Below are 10049 nucleotides of genomic sequence, written 5' to 3' on the forward strand. Positions count from 1 at the left end.
TGCTAAGTCAGAGGTGTTCTGCTTAGAACTCTCTGTCTGTTGCTGAGAAGATGATGAAAAAGGCTTGCCATTGCTAAACCTGTTTCTTCCACCATTATTGTTGTTGAAACCTTGTTGAGGTCTCTGTTGATCCTTCCATGAGAAATTTGGATGATTTCTCCATGAAGAATTATAGGTGTTTCCATAGGGTTCTCCTAGGTAATTCACCTCTTCCATTGAAGGGTTCTCAGGATCATAGGCTTCTTCTTCAGATGAAGCATCCTTAGTACTGCTTGGTGCATTTTGCATTCCAGACAGACTTTGAGAAATCAAATTGACTTGTTGAGTCAATATTTCATTCTGAGCCAGAATGGCATTCAGAGTATCAATCTCAAGAACTCCTTTCTTCTGATTTGTCCCATTGTTCACAGGATTCCTTTCAGAAGTGTACATGAATTGGTTATTTGCAACCATTTCAATTAGCTCTTGAGCTTCTGTAGGCGTCTTCTTCAGATGAAGAGATCCTCCAGCCGAGCTATCCAATGACATCTTGGACAGTTCAGAGAGACCATCATAGAAAATACCTATGATGCTCCATTCAGAAAGCATGTCATAAGGACATTTTCTGATTAATTATTTGTATCTTTCCCAAGCTTCATAGAGGGATTCTCCATCCTTCTGTCTGAAGGTTTGGACTTCCACTCTAAGCTTACTCAATTTTTGAGGTGGAAAGAACTTTGCCAAGAAGGCATTGACTAGCTTTTCCCATGAGTCCAGGCTTTCTTTGAGTTGTGAGTCCAACCATGTCCTAGCTCTGTCTCTTACAGCAAAAGAGAATAGCATTAGTCTGTAGACCTCAGGGTCAACCCCATTAGTCTTGATAGTGTCACAGATTTGCAAGAATTCAGCTAAGAACTGATGAGGATCTTCCAATGGAAGTCCATGGAACTTGCAATTCTGTTGCATTAGAGAAACTAATTGAGGCTTAAGCTCAAAGTTGTTGGCTCCAATGGCAGGGATAGAGATGCTTCTCCCATAGAAGTCGGGAGTAGGTGCAGTAAAGTCACCCAGCACCTTCCTTGCATTGTTGTTGTTTTCGGCTGCCATGTGTTCTTCTTCTTTGAAGAATTTGGTTAGGTCCTCTACAGAGAATTGTGCCTTAGCTTCTCTTAGCTTTCGCTTCAAGGTCCTTTCAGGTTCAGGGTCAGCTTCAACAAGAATGCCTTTGTCTTTGTTCCTGCTGATGAGCGGATAATTTGTACGCTTTTTGGCATTGTTTTTAGTATGTTTTTAGTATCTTTTAGTTAGTTTTTATTATATTTTTATTAGTTTTAGTTAAAATTCACTTTTCTGGACTTTACTATGAGTTTGTGTTTTTCTGTGATTTCAGGTATTTTCTGGCTGAAATTGAGGGATCTGAGCAAAAATCTGATCCAGAGACTCAAAAGGACTGCAGATGCTGTTGGATTCTGACCTCCCTGCACTCGAAGTGGATTTTCTGGAGCTACAGAAGCCCAATTGGCGCGATCTCAATGGCGTTGGAAAGTAGACATCCTGGGCTTTCCAGCAATATATGATAGTCCATACTTTGCCCAAGATTTGATGGCCCAAACCGGCGCTCAAAGTCACCTACAGAAATTCCAGCGTTAAACGCCGGAACTGGCACCTAAACGGGAGTTAAACGCCCAAACTGGCATAAAAGCTGGCGTTTAACTCCAAGAAGAGCCTCTACACGAAAATGCTTCATTGCTCAGCCCAAGCACACACCAAGTGGGCCCGGAAGTGGATTTCTATGTCATTTACTCATCTTTGTACACCCTAGGCTACTAGTTTTCTATATATAGGACCTTTTACTATTGTATTTTTCATCTTTGGACATCTAGTTCTTAGATCATTTGGGAGGCTGGCCTCACGGCCATGCCTAGACCTTGTTCTTATGTATTTTCAACGGTGGAATTTCTACACACCATAGATTAAGGTGTGGAGCTCTGCTGTACCTCGAGTATTAATGCAATTACTATTGTTCTTCTATTCAATTCCGCTTGTTCTTGTTCCAAGATATCACTTGTTCTTCAATTTGATCTCACTTATGAACAAGGTGACTGACAACCATTCTTGTTCTACAAGCATCCGAGGCTTAGTGAATATCTCTTGGATTCTTTAATCGGAATCTTCGTGGTATAGGCAGGACCTGATGGCGGCATTCAACAGAATCCGGAAGGTCTAAACCTTGTCTGTGGTATTCTGAGTAGGATTCAATGATTGAATGACTGTGATGTGCTTCAAACTCCTGAGGGCGGGGCGTTAGTGACAGACGCAAAAGAATCACTGGATTCTATTCCGGCCTGATTGAGAACCGACAGATGGATAGCCGATGCTGTGACAGAGCATCAGGGACGTATTTCCAATGAGAGGATGGGAGGTAGCCATTGACAACGGTGAAACCCTACACAAGCTTGCCATGGAAAGGAGTAAGAAGGATTGGATGAAGACAGTAGGAAAGCAGAGAGACGGAAGGGAAGGCATCTTCATACGCTTATCTGAAGCTCTCACCAATGATATACATAAGTATCTCTATCTTTATCTTTATGCTTTATTCGTTTATCACTATACCCATTTGAGTCTGCCTGACTGAGATTTACAAGGTGACCATAGCTTGCTTCATACCACCAATCTCCGTGGGATCGACCCTTACTCACGTAAGGTATTACTTGGACGACCCAGTGCACTTGCTGGTTAGTTGTGCGAAGTTGTAGTGATCACAATTTCGTGCACCAAGTTTTTGGCGCCGTTGTCGGGGATTGTTCTTGTGTATGGACAACTGACGGTTCATCTTGTTGCTTAGATTAGGTATTATTTTTCTTCAGAGTTCTTAAGAATGAATTCTAGTGTTTCAAGGTGATGTTCTTATCATCACCAAAGCTGATTGATCATCATCAATTTAGCTCTTGAATGCAATGTCTTGCTGAAGCTTAGCTAGCTATGTCTAATTCCTTTAGACTAAAGCTTTAGACTAACATTGCATGATTCCTGGAATTCTCATTAAGAATTTTGATACCTTTATTTTCCTTTTCACCTAATTTTCGAAAAATAACCAAAAAAATTACAAAAGCATAAAATCCAAAAATATTTCTTGTTTGAGTCTAGAGTCTCATCTTAAGTTTAGTGTCAATTGCATGCATTCATTCATGTGTTTTAAGGATCTTCAAGTAATTCTTGATGATTTCTTACTCTGATCTTTGAATTCTTTTGACTTGAGTGTTTATGTGTCTCATATAGTGTCAGTAGTATACAAACTGCTAAGTTTGGTGTCTTGCATGCATTGTTATTTGATTCTTGTTGCATTTTGATTATTAAAAATCCAAAAATATTTTTTATTTGTGTCTTTTCAAGTCAATAATACAGAGAATTGAAGATTCAGAACATACTGCAGAGGAATTATACAGAAAAAGCTGGGCATTCAAAAATGCCCAGTGAAGAAGGCAGACTGGCGTTTAAACGCCAGCCAGGGTACCTGGTTGGGCGTTTAACGCCCAAAAAGTGTGCATTTTGGGCGTTAAACGCCAGAATGGATACCATTCTGGGCGTTTAACGCCAGGATGGTGTTAGGGGGAAGATTTTGTTTTCAAATCAATTTTTTTCCAAGTTTTCAAAGTTTTTCAAAATCAAATCTTTTTCAAATCATATCTTTTCAATCAAATGTTTTCAAAATTAATTTCTTTCCTTTTTCAAAGATACTTACTAACAATTAATGATTTGATTGAACATTTTTTGCCTTTTCTGTTGAGGAAGGTTTTATGTTTGAATCATATCTTTTCTTGTTAGGCAAGTCATTAATTTTTAAAAATCATATCTTTTTAAAAATTGTTTTCAAATCATATCTTTTTAAAATTGTTTTCAAATCATATCTTTTCAATCACATCTTTTTAAAACCAATCATATCTTCTTAACCACATCTTTTTCAAAATAGTTTTCAATCAAATCTTTTTGATTTCTAATTTCAAAATCTTTTTCAAAAATCACTTAATTTCTTTTTCCACTTTTATTTTCGAAAATCAATTAGTGTTTTTCAAAATGTTTTCAAAATCTTTTACTTAAATTTTCGAAAATTACTTCCCTTCTTCTCACATCCTTCTATTTATGGACTAACACTATTCCTTAATGCAAAATTTGAACTCCATCTTCTTTGATAAGTTCGAATTTTCTACCTCTATCTTCCATTTTTCTTCCTCTGACACCTCAAGGAATCTCTATACTGTGACATAGAGGATTCCATATTTTCTTGTTTTCTTCTCTTTCATATGAGCAGGAACAAAGACAAAGGCATTCTTGTTGAAGCTGACCCTGAACCTGGAAGGACCTTGAAGCGAAAGCTAAGAGAAGCTAAGGCACAACTCTCTGTTGAGGACCTGACCGAATTCTTCAAAGAAGAAGGACCTATGGCAGCCGAAAACAACAACAATGCCAACAATGCAAGGAAGGTGCTGGGTGACTTTACTGCACCTACTCCCAATTCCTATGGGAGAAGCATCTCTATCCCTGCCATTGGAGCAAACAACTTTGAGCTTAAGCCTCAATTAGTTTCTCTAATGCAACAGAATTGCAAGTTCCATGGACTTCCATTGGAAGATCCTTATCAGTTCTTAGCTGAATTCTTGCAAATCTGTGACACAGTCAAGACTAATGGGGTTGACCCTGAGGTCTACAGACTGATGCTATTCCCTTTTGCTGTAAGAGACAGAGCTAGAATATGGTTGGACTCTCAACCTAAAGAAAGCCTGGACTCTTGGGAAAAGCTAGTCAATGCCTTCTTGGCAAAGTTCTTTCCACCTCAAAAATTGAGTAAGCTTAGAGTGGAAGTCCAAACCTTCAAACAGAAGGATGGAGAATCCCTCTATGAGGCTTGGGAAAGATACAAACAATTAATCAGAAAATGTCCTTCAGACATGCTTTCTGAATGGAGCATCATAGGTATTTTCTATGATGGTCTCTCTGAACTATCCAAGATGTCTTTGGATAGCTCGGCTGGAGGATCTCTTCATCTGAAGAAGACGCCTACAGAAGCTCAAGAGCTCATTGAAATGGTTGCAAATAACCAATTCATGTACACTTCTGAAAGGAATCCTGTGAACAATGGAACAAGTCAGAAGAAAGGAGTTCTTGAGATTGATACTCTGAATGCCATTTTGGCTCAGAACAAGATATTGACTCAACAAGTCAATTTGATTTCTCAAAGTCTGTCTGGAATGCAAAATGCACCAAGCAGTACTAAGGATGCTTCATCTGAGGAAGAAGCTTATGATCCTGAGAACCCTTCAATGGAAGAGGTGAATTACCTAGGAGAACCCTATGGAAACACCTATAATTCTTCATGGAGAAATCACCCAAATTTCTCATGGAAGAATCAAGAGAGACCTCAACAAGGTTTCAACAACAACAATGGTGGAAGAAACAGGTTTAGCAATGGCAAGCCTTTTCCATCATCTTCTCAGCAACAGACAGAGAATTCTAAGCAGAACCCCTCTGACTTAGCAACCATGGTCTCTGATCTAATTAAAACCACTCAAAGTTTCATGAATGAAACAAGGTCCTCCATTAGAAATTTGGAGGCACAAGTAGGACAGCTGAGCAAGAAAATTACTGAACTCCCTCCAAGTACTCTTCCAAGCAATACAGAAGAAAATCCAAAAGGAGAGTGCAAAGCCATAACCATGGCCGAATCTGGAGAGGAAAGAGAGAAAGTGGACGCCACTGAGGAAGGCTTCAATGGGCGTGTACTAACCTCCAATGAGTTCCCCAATGAGGAACCATGGGAATCTGGGGCTCAAAATGAGACCATAGAGATTCCATTGGACTTACTTCTGCCTTTCATGAGCTCTGATGAGTATTCTTCCTCTGAAGAGGATGAGTATGTCACTGAAGAGCAAGTTGCTAAATACCTTGGAGCAATCATGAAGCTAAATGACAAGTTATTTGGAAATGAGACTTGGAAGGATGAGCCTCCCTTGCTCACCAAAGAACTGGATGACTTGTCTAGGCAGAAATTACCTCAAAAGAGACAAGACCCTGGGAAGTTTTCCATACCTTGTACCATAGGCACCATGACCTTCAAGAAGGCTCTGTGTGACTTAGGGTCAAGTGTAAACCTCATGCCTCTCTCAGTAATGGAGAAGCTAAGGATCTTTGAGGTACAAGCTGCAAGAATCTCACTAGAGATGGCAGACAACTCAAGAAAACAAGCTCATGGACTTGTAGAGAATGTTTTGGTAAAAGTTGAAGACCATTACATCCCTACTGATTTCATAGTCCTAGAGACTGGGAAGTGCATGGATGAATCCATCATCCTTGGCAGACCCTTCCTAGCCACAACAAAGGCTGTGATTGATGTTGATGGAGGTGAACTGATCGTTCAAGTGAATGAAGAATCCTTTGTGTTTAAGGCTCAAGGATACCCCTCTGTCATCATGGAGAAGAAGCATGAAGAGCTTCTCTCAAATCAGAGACAAACAGAGCCCCCACAGTCAAACTCTAAGTTTGGTGTTGGGAGGCCACAACCAAACTCTAAGTTTGGTGTTGAACCCCCACATTCAAACTCTAAGTTTGGTGTTGGGAGGTTCCAACATTGCTCTGAGTATCTGTGAGGCTCCATGAGAGTCCTCTACATTAAAGAAGCGCTTGTTGGGAGGCAACCCAATGATTATATTTTATATATTTTCTTTTGTTATTTTATTTTATTTTGTAGGTTGATGATCATAAGAAGTCACAAAATTAATTGAAAAAGCAAAAACAAAATGAAAAACAGGAAGAAAAACAGCACACCCTGGAGGAAGATGCTGCTGGCGTTCAAACGCCAGTAAGCCTAGCAGTTGGGCGTTTAACGCCCAGTCTGGCACCATTCTGGGCGTTTAACGCCAGAAAGGGGCACCAGACTGGCGTTAAACGCCAGGAAGGGGCAAGAACCTGGCGTTAAACGCCAGAAATGGGCACCAGCCCGGCGTTTAACGTCAGATTTGGCACAAAACGTGTTTTTGAGTGCCATTTGGTGCAGGGATGACTTTTCCTTGACACCTCAGGATCTGTGGACCCCACAGGATCCCCACCAACCCACCACACTCTCTCTTCTTCTTCACCCATTCACCAATCACCTCAATACCTCTTCCCCATAAACCCTTCTTCACTCCTTCATTTTCACACCACCTAAACACCACTTCTCCCCCCTCTATGGCCGAAACACAAAGCCACTTCCTTCTTCCTCATTTCTTCTTCTTCTACTCTCTTCTTTCTTCTTTTGCTCGAGGACGAGCAAACCTTTTAAGTTTGGTGTGGTAAAAGCATTGCTTTTTGTTTTTCCATAACCATTTATGGCATCCAAAGCCGGTTCAACTGAGAAGGCATGACCTCAAGCCCATCACTAAGAGAAGGATGGAGCAAACAAGAGACCCCTCTCATCAAGAGATCCCTGAGATACCTCAAGGGATGCACTTTCCTCCACAAGACTATTGGGAGCAAATCAACACCTCCCTAGGAGAATTGAGTTCCAACATGGGACAACTAAGGGTGGAGCACCAAGAACACTCCATCCTCCTCCATGAAATTAGAGAAGATCAAAGAATCATGAGAGAGGAGCAACAAAGACAAGGAAGAGACATTGAGGAGCTCAAGCACTCCATAAGACCTTCAAGAGGAAGAACAAGCCGCCATCACTAAGGTGGACCCGTTCTTTAATCTCCTTGTTCTTTGCTTTTCTGTTTTTCGAAAATTATGCTTTATGTTTATCCATGTTTGTGTCTTATGATCATTAGTGTCTTAGTGTCTATGCCTTAAAGCTATGAAGATGAATCCATCACCTTTCTTAAAAGAAAACTGTTTTTATCACAAAAGAACAAGAAGTACAGGATTTCAAATTCATCTTTAAAACTAGCTTAATTAGTTTGATGTGGTGGCAATACTTTTTGTTTTCTGAATGTATGCTTGAACAGTGCATATGTCTTTTGAATTTGTTGTTCATGAATGTTAAAAATTGTTGGCTCTTGAAAGAATGATGAAAAGGAGACATGTTACTGAGGATCTGAAAAATCATAAAAATGATTCTTGAAGCAAGAAAAAGCAGTGAATACAAAAAAAAAAAAAAACAAAAAGAGAAAGAAAAAGAAAAGAAAAAAAAAAGGGGGAGAAAGAAAAAGAAAAGAAAAAGAAAGAAATAAAGTTGTGATCCAAGGCAAAAAGAGTGTGCTTAAGAACCCTGGACACCTCTAATTGGGGACTTTAGCAAAGCTGAGTCACAATCTGAAAAGGTTCACCCAATTATGTGTCTGTGGCATGTATGTATCCGGTGGTAATACTGGAAGACAGAGTGCTTTGGGCCACAGCCAAGACTCAATAAGTAGCTGTGTTCAAGAATCATCATACTTAACTAAGAGAATCAATAACACTATCTAGATTCTGAGTTCCTAAAGAAGCCAATCATTCTGAACCTCAGAGGATAAAGTGAGATGCCAAAACTGTTTGGAGGCAAAAAGCTACTAGTCCCGCTCATCTAATTTGGAGCTAAGTTTCATTGATAATTTGGAGTCTATAGTATATTCTCTTCTTTTTATCCTATTTGATTTTCAGTTGCTTGGGGACAAGCAACAATTTAAGTTTGGTGTTGTGATGAGCGGATAATTTGTACGCTTTTTGGCATTGTTTTTAGTATGTTTTTAGTATCTTTTAGTTAGTTTTTATTATATTTTTATTAGTTTTTAGTTAAAATTCACTTTTCTGGACTTTACTATGAGTTTGTGTGTTTTTCTGTGATTTCAGGTATTTTCTGGCTGAAATTGAGGGATCTGAGCAAAAATCTGATCCAGAGACTCAAAAGGACTGCAGATGCTGTTGGATTCTGACCTCCCTGCACTCGAAGTGGATTTTCTGGAGCTACAGAAGCCCAATTGGCGCGCTCTCAACGGCGTTGGAAAGTAGACATCCTGGGCTTTCCAGCAATATATGATAGTCCATACTTTGCCCAAGATTTGATGGCCCAAACCGGCGCTCAAAGTCACCTACAGAAATTCCAGCGTTAAACGCCGGAACTGGCACCTAAACGGGAGTTAAACGCCCAAACTGGCATAAAAGCTGGCGTTTAACTCCAAGAAGAGCCTCTACACGAAAATGCTTCATTGCTCAGCCCAAGCACACACCAAGTGGGCCCGGAAGTGGATTTCTATGTCATTTACTCATCTCTGTACACCCTAGGCTACTAGTTTTCTATATATAGGACCTTTTACTATTGTATTTTTCATCTTTGGACATCTAGTTCTTAGATCATTTGGGAGGCTGGCCTCACGACCATGCCTAGACCTTGTTCTTATGTATTTTCAACGGTGGAGTTTCTACACACCATAGATTAAGGTGTGGAGCTCTGCTGTATCTCGAGTATTAATGCAATTACTATTGTTCTTCTATTCAATTCCGCTTGTTCTTGTTCCAAGATATCACTTGTTCTTCAATTTGATCTCACTTATGAACAAGGTGACTGACAACCATTCTTGTTCTACAAGCATCCGAGGCTTAGTGAATATCTCTTGGATTCTTTAATCGGAATCTTCGTGGTATAGGCAGGACCTGATGGCGGCATTCAACAGAATCCGGAAGGTCTAAACCTTGTCTGTGGTATTCTGAGTAGGATTCAATGATTGAATGACTGTGATGTGCTTCAAACTCCTGAGGGCGGGGCGTTAGTGACAGACGCAAAAGAATCACTGGATTCTATTCCGGCCTGATTGAGAACCGACAGATGGATAGCCGATGCTGTGACAGAGCATCAGGGACGTATTTCCAATGAGAGGATGGGAGGTAGCCATTGACAACGGTGAAACCCTACACGAGCTTGCCATGGAAAGGAGTAAGAAGGATTGGATGAAGACAGTAGGAAAGCAGAGAGACGGAAGGGAAGGCATCTTCATACGCTTATCTGAAGCTCTCACCAATGATATACATAAGTATCTCTATCTTTATCTTTATGCTTTATTCGTTTATCACTATACCCATTTGAGTCTGCCTGACTGAGATTTACAAGGTGACCATAGCTT

General features: G+C 40.2%; 2 non-coding genes across 2 annotated transcripts; one reads left to right on the top strand and one right to left on the bottom strand.

Moving 5' to 3' along the window:
* The first annotated feature begins 582 nt into the window (after window positions 1-582).
* Window positions 583-690, top strand: LOC130977307 (small nucleolar RNA R71). Its single transcript, XR_009085005.1, has one exon. It is a non-coding gene; the product is annotated as a small nucleolar RNA R71 (small nucleolar RNA).
* A 4133-nt stretch (window positions 691-4823) lies between these two features.
* On the bottom strand, window positions 4824-4931 carry LOC130977776 (small nucleolar RNA R71). The gene has a single exon (XR_009085452.1). It is a non-coding gene; the product is annotated as a small nucleolar RNA R71 (small nucleolar RNA).
* Between the last annotated feature and the right edge of the window lie 5118 nt (window positions 4932-10049).

The sequence above is a fragment of the Arachis stenosperma genome, chromosome 4 (assembly GCF_014773155.1).
Source record: "Arachis stenosperma cultivar V10309 chromosome 4, arast.V10309.gnm1.PFL2, whole genome shotgun sequence".
In the NCBI taxonomy this organism is placed as follows: domain Eukaryota; kingdom Viridiplantae; phylum Streptophyta; class Magnoliopsida; order Fabales; family Fabaceae; genus Arachis; species Arachis stenosperma.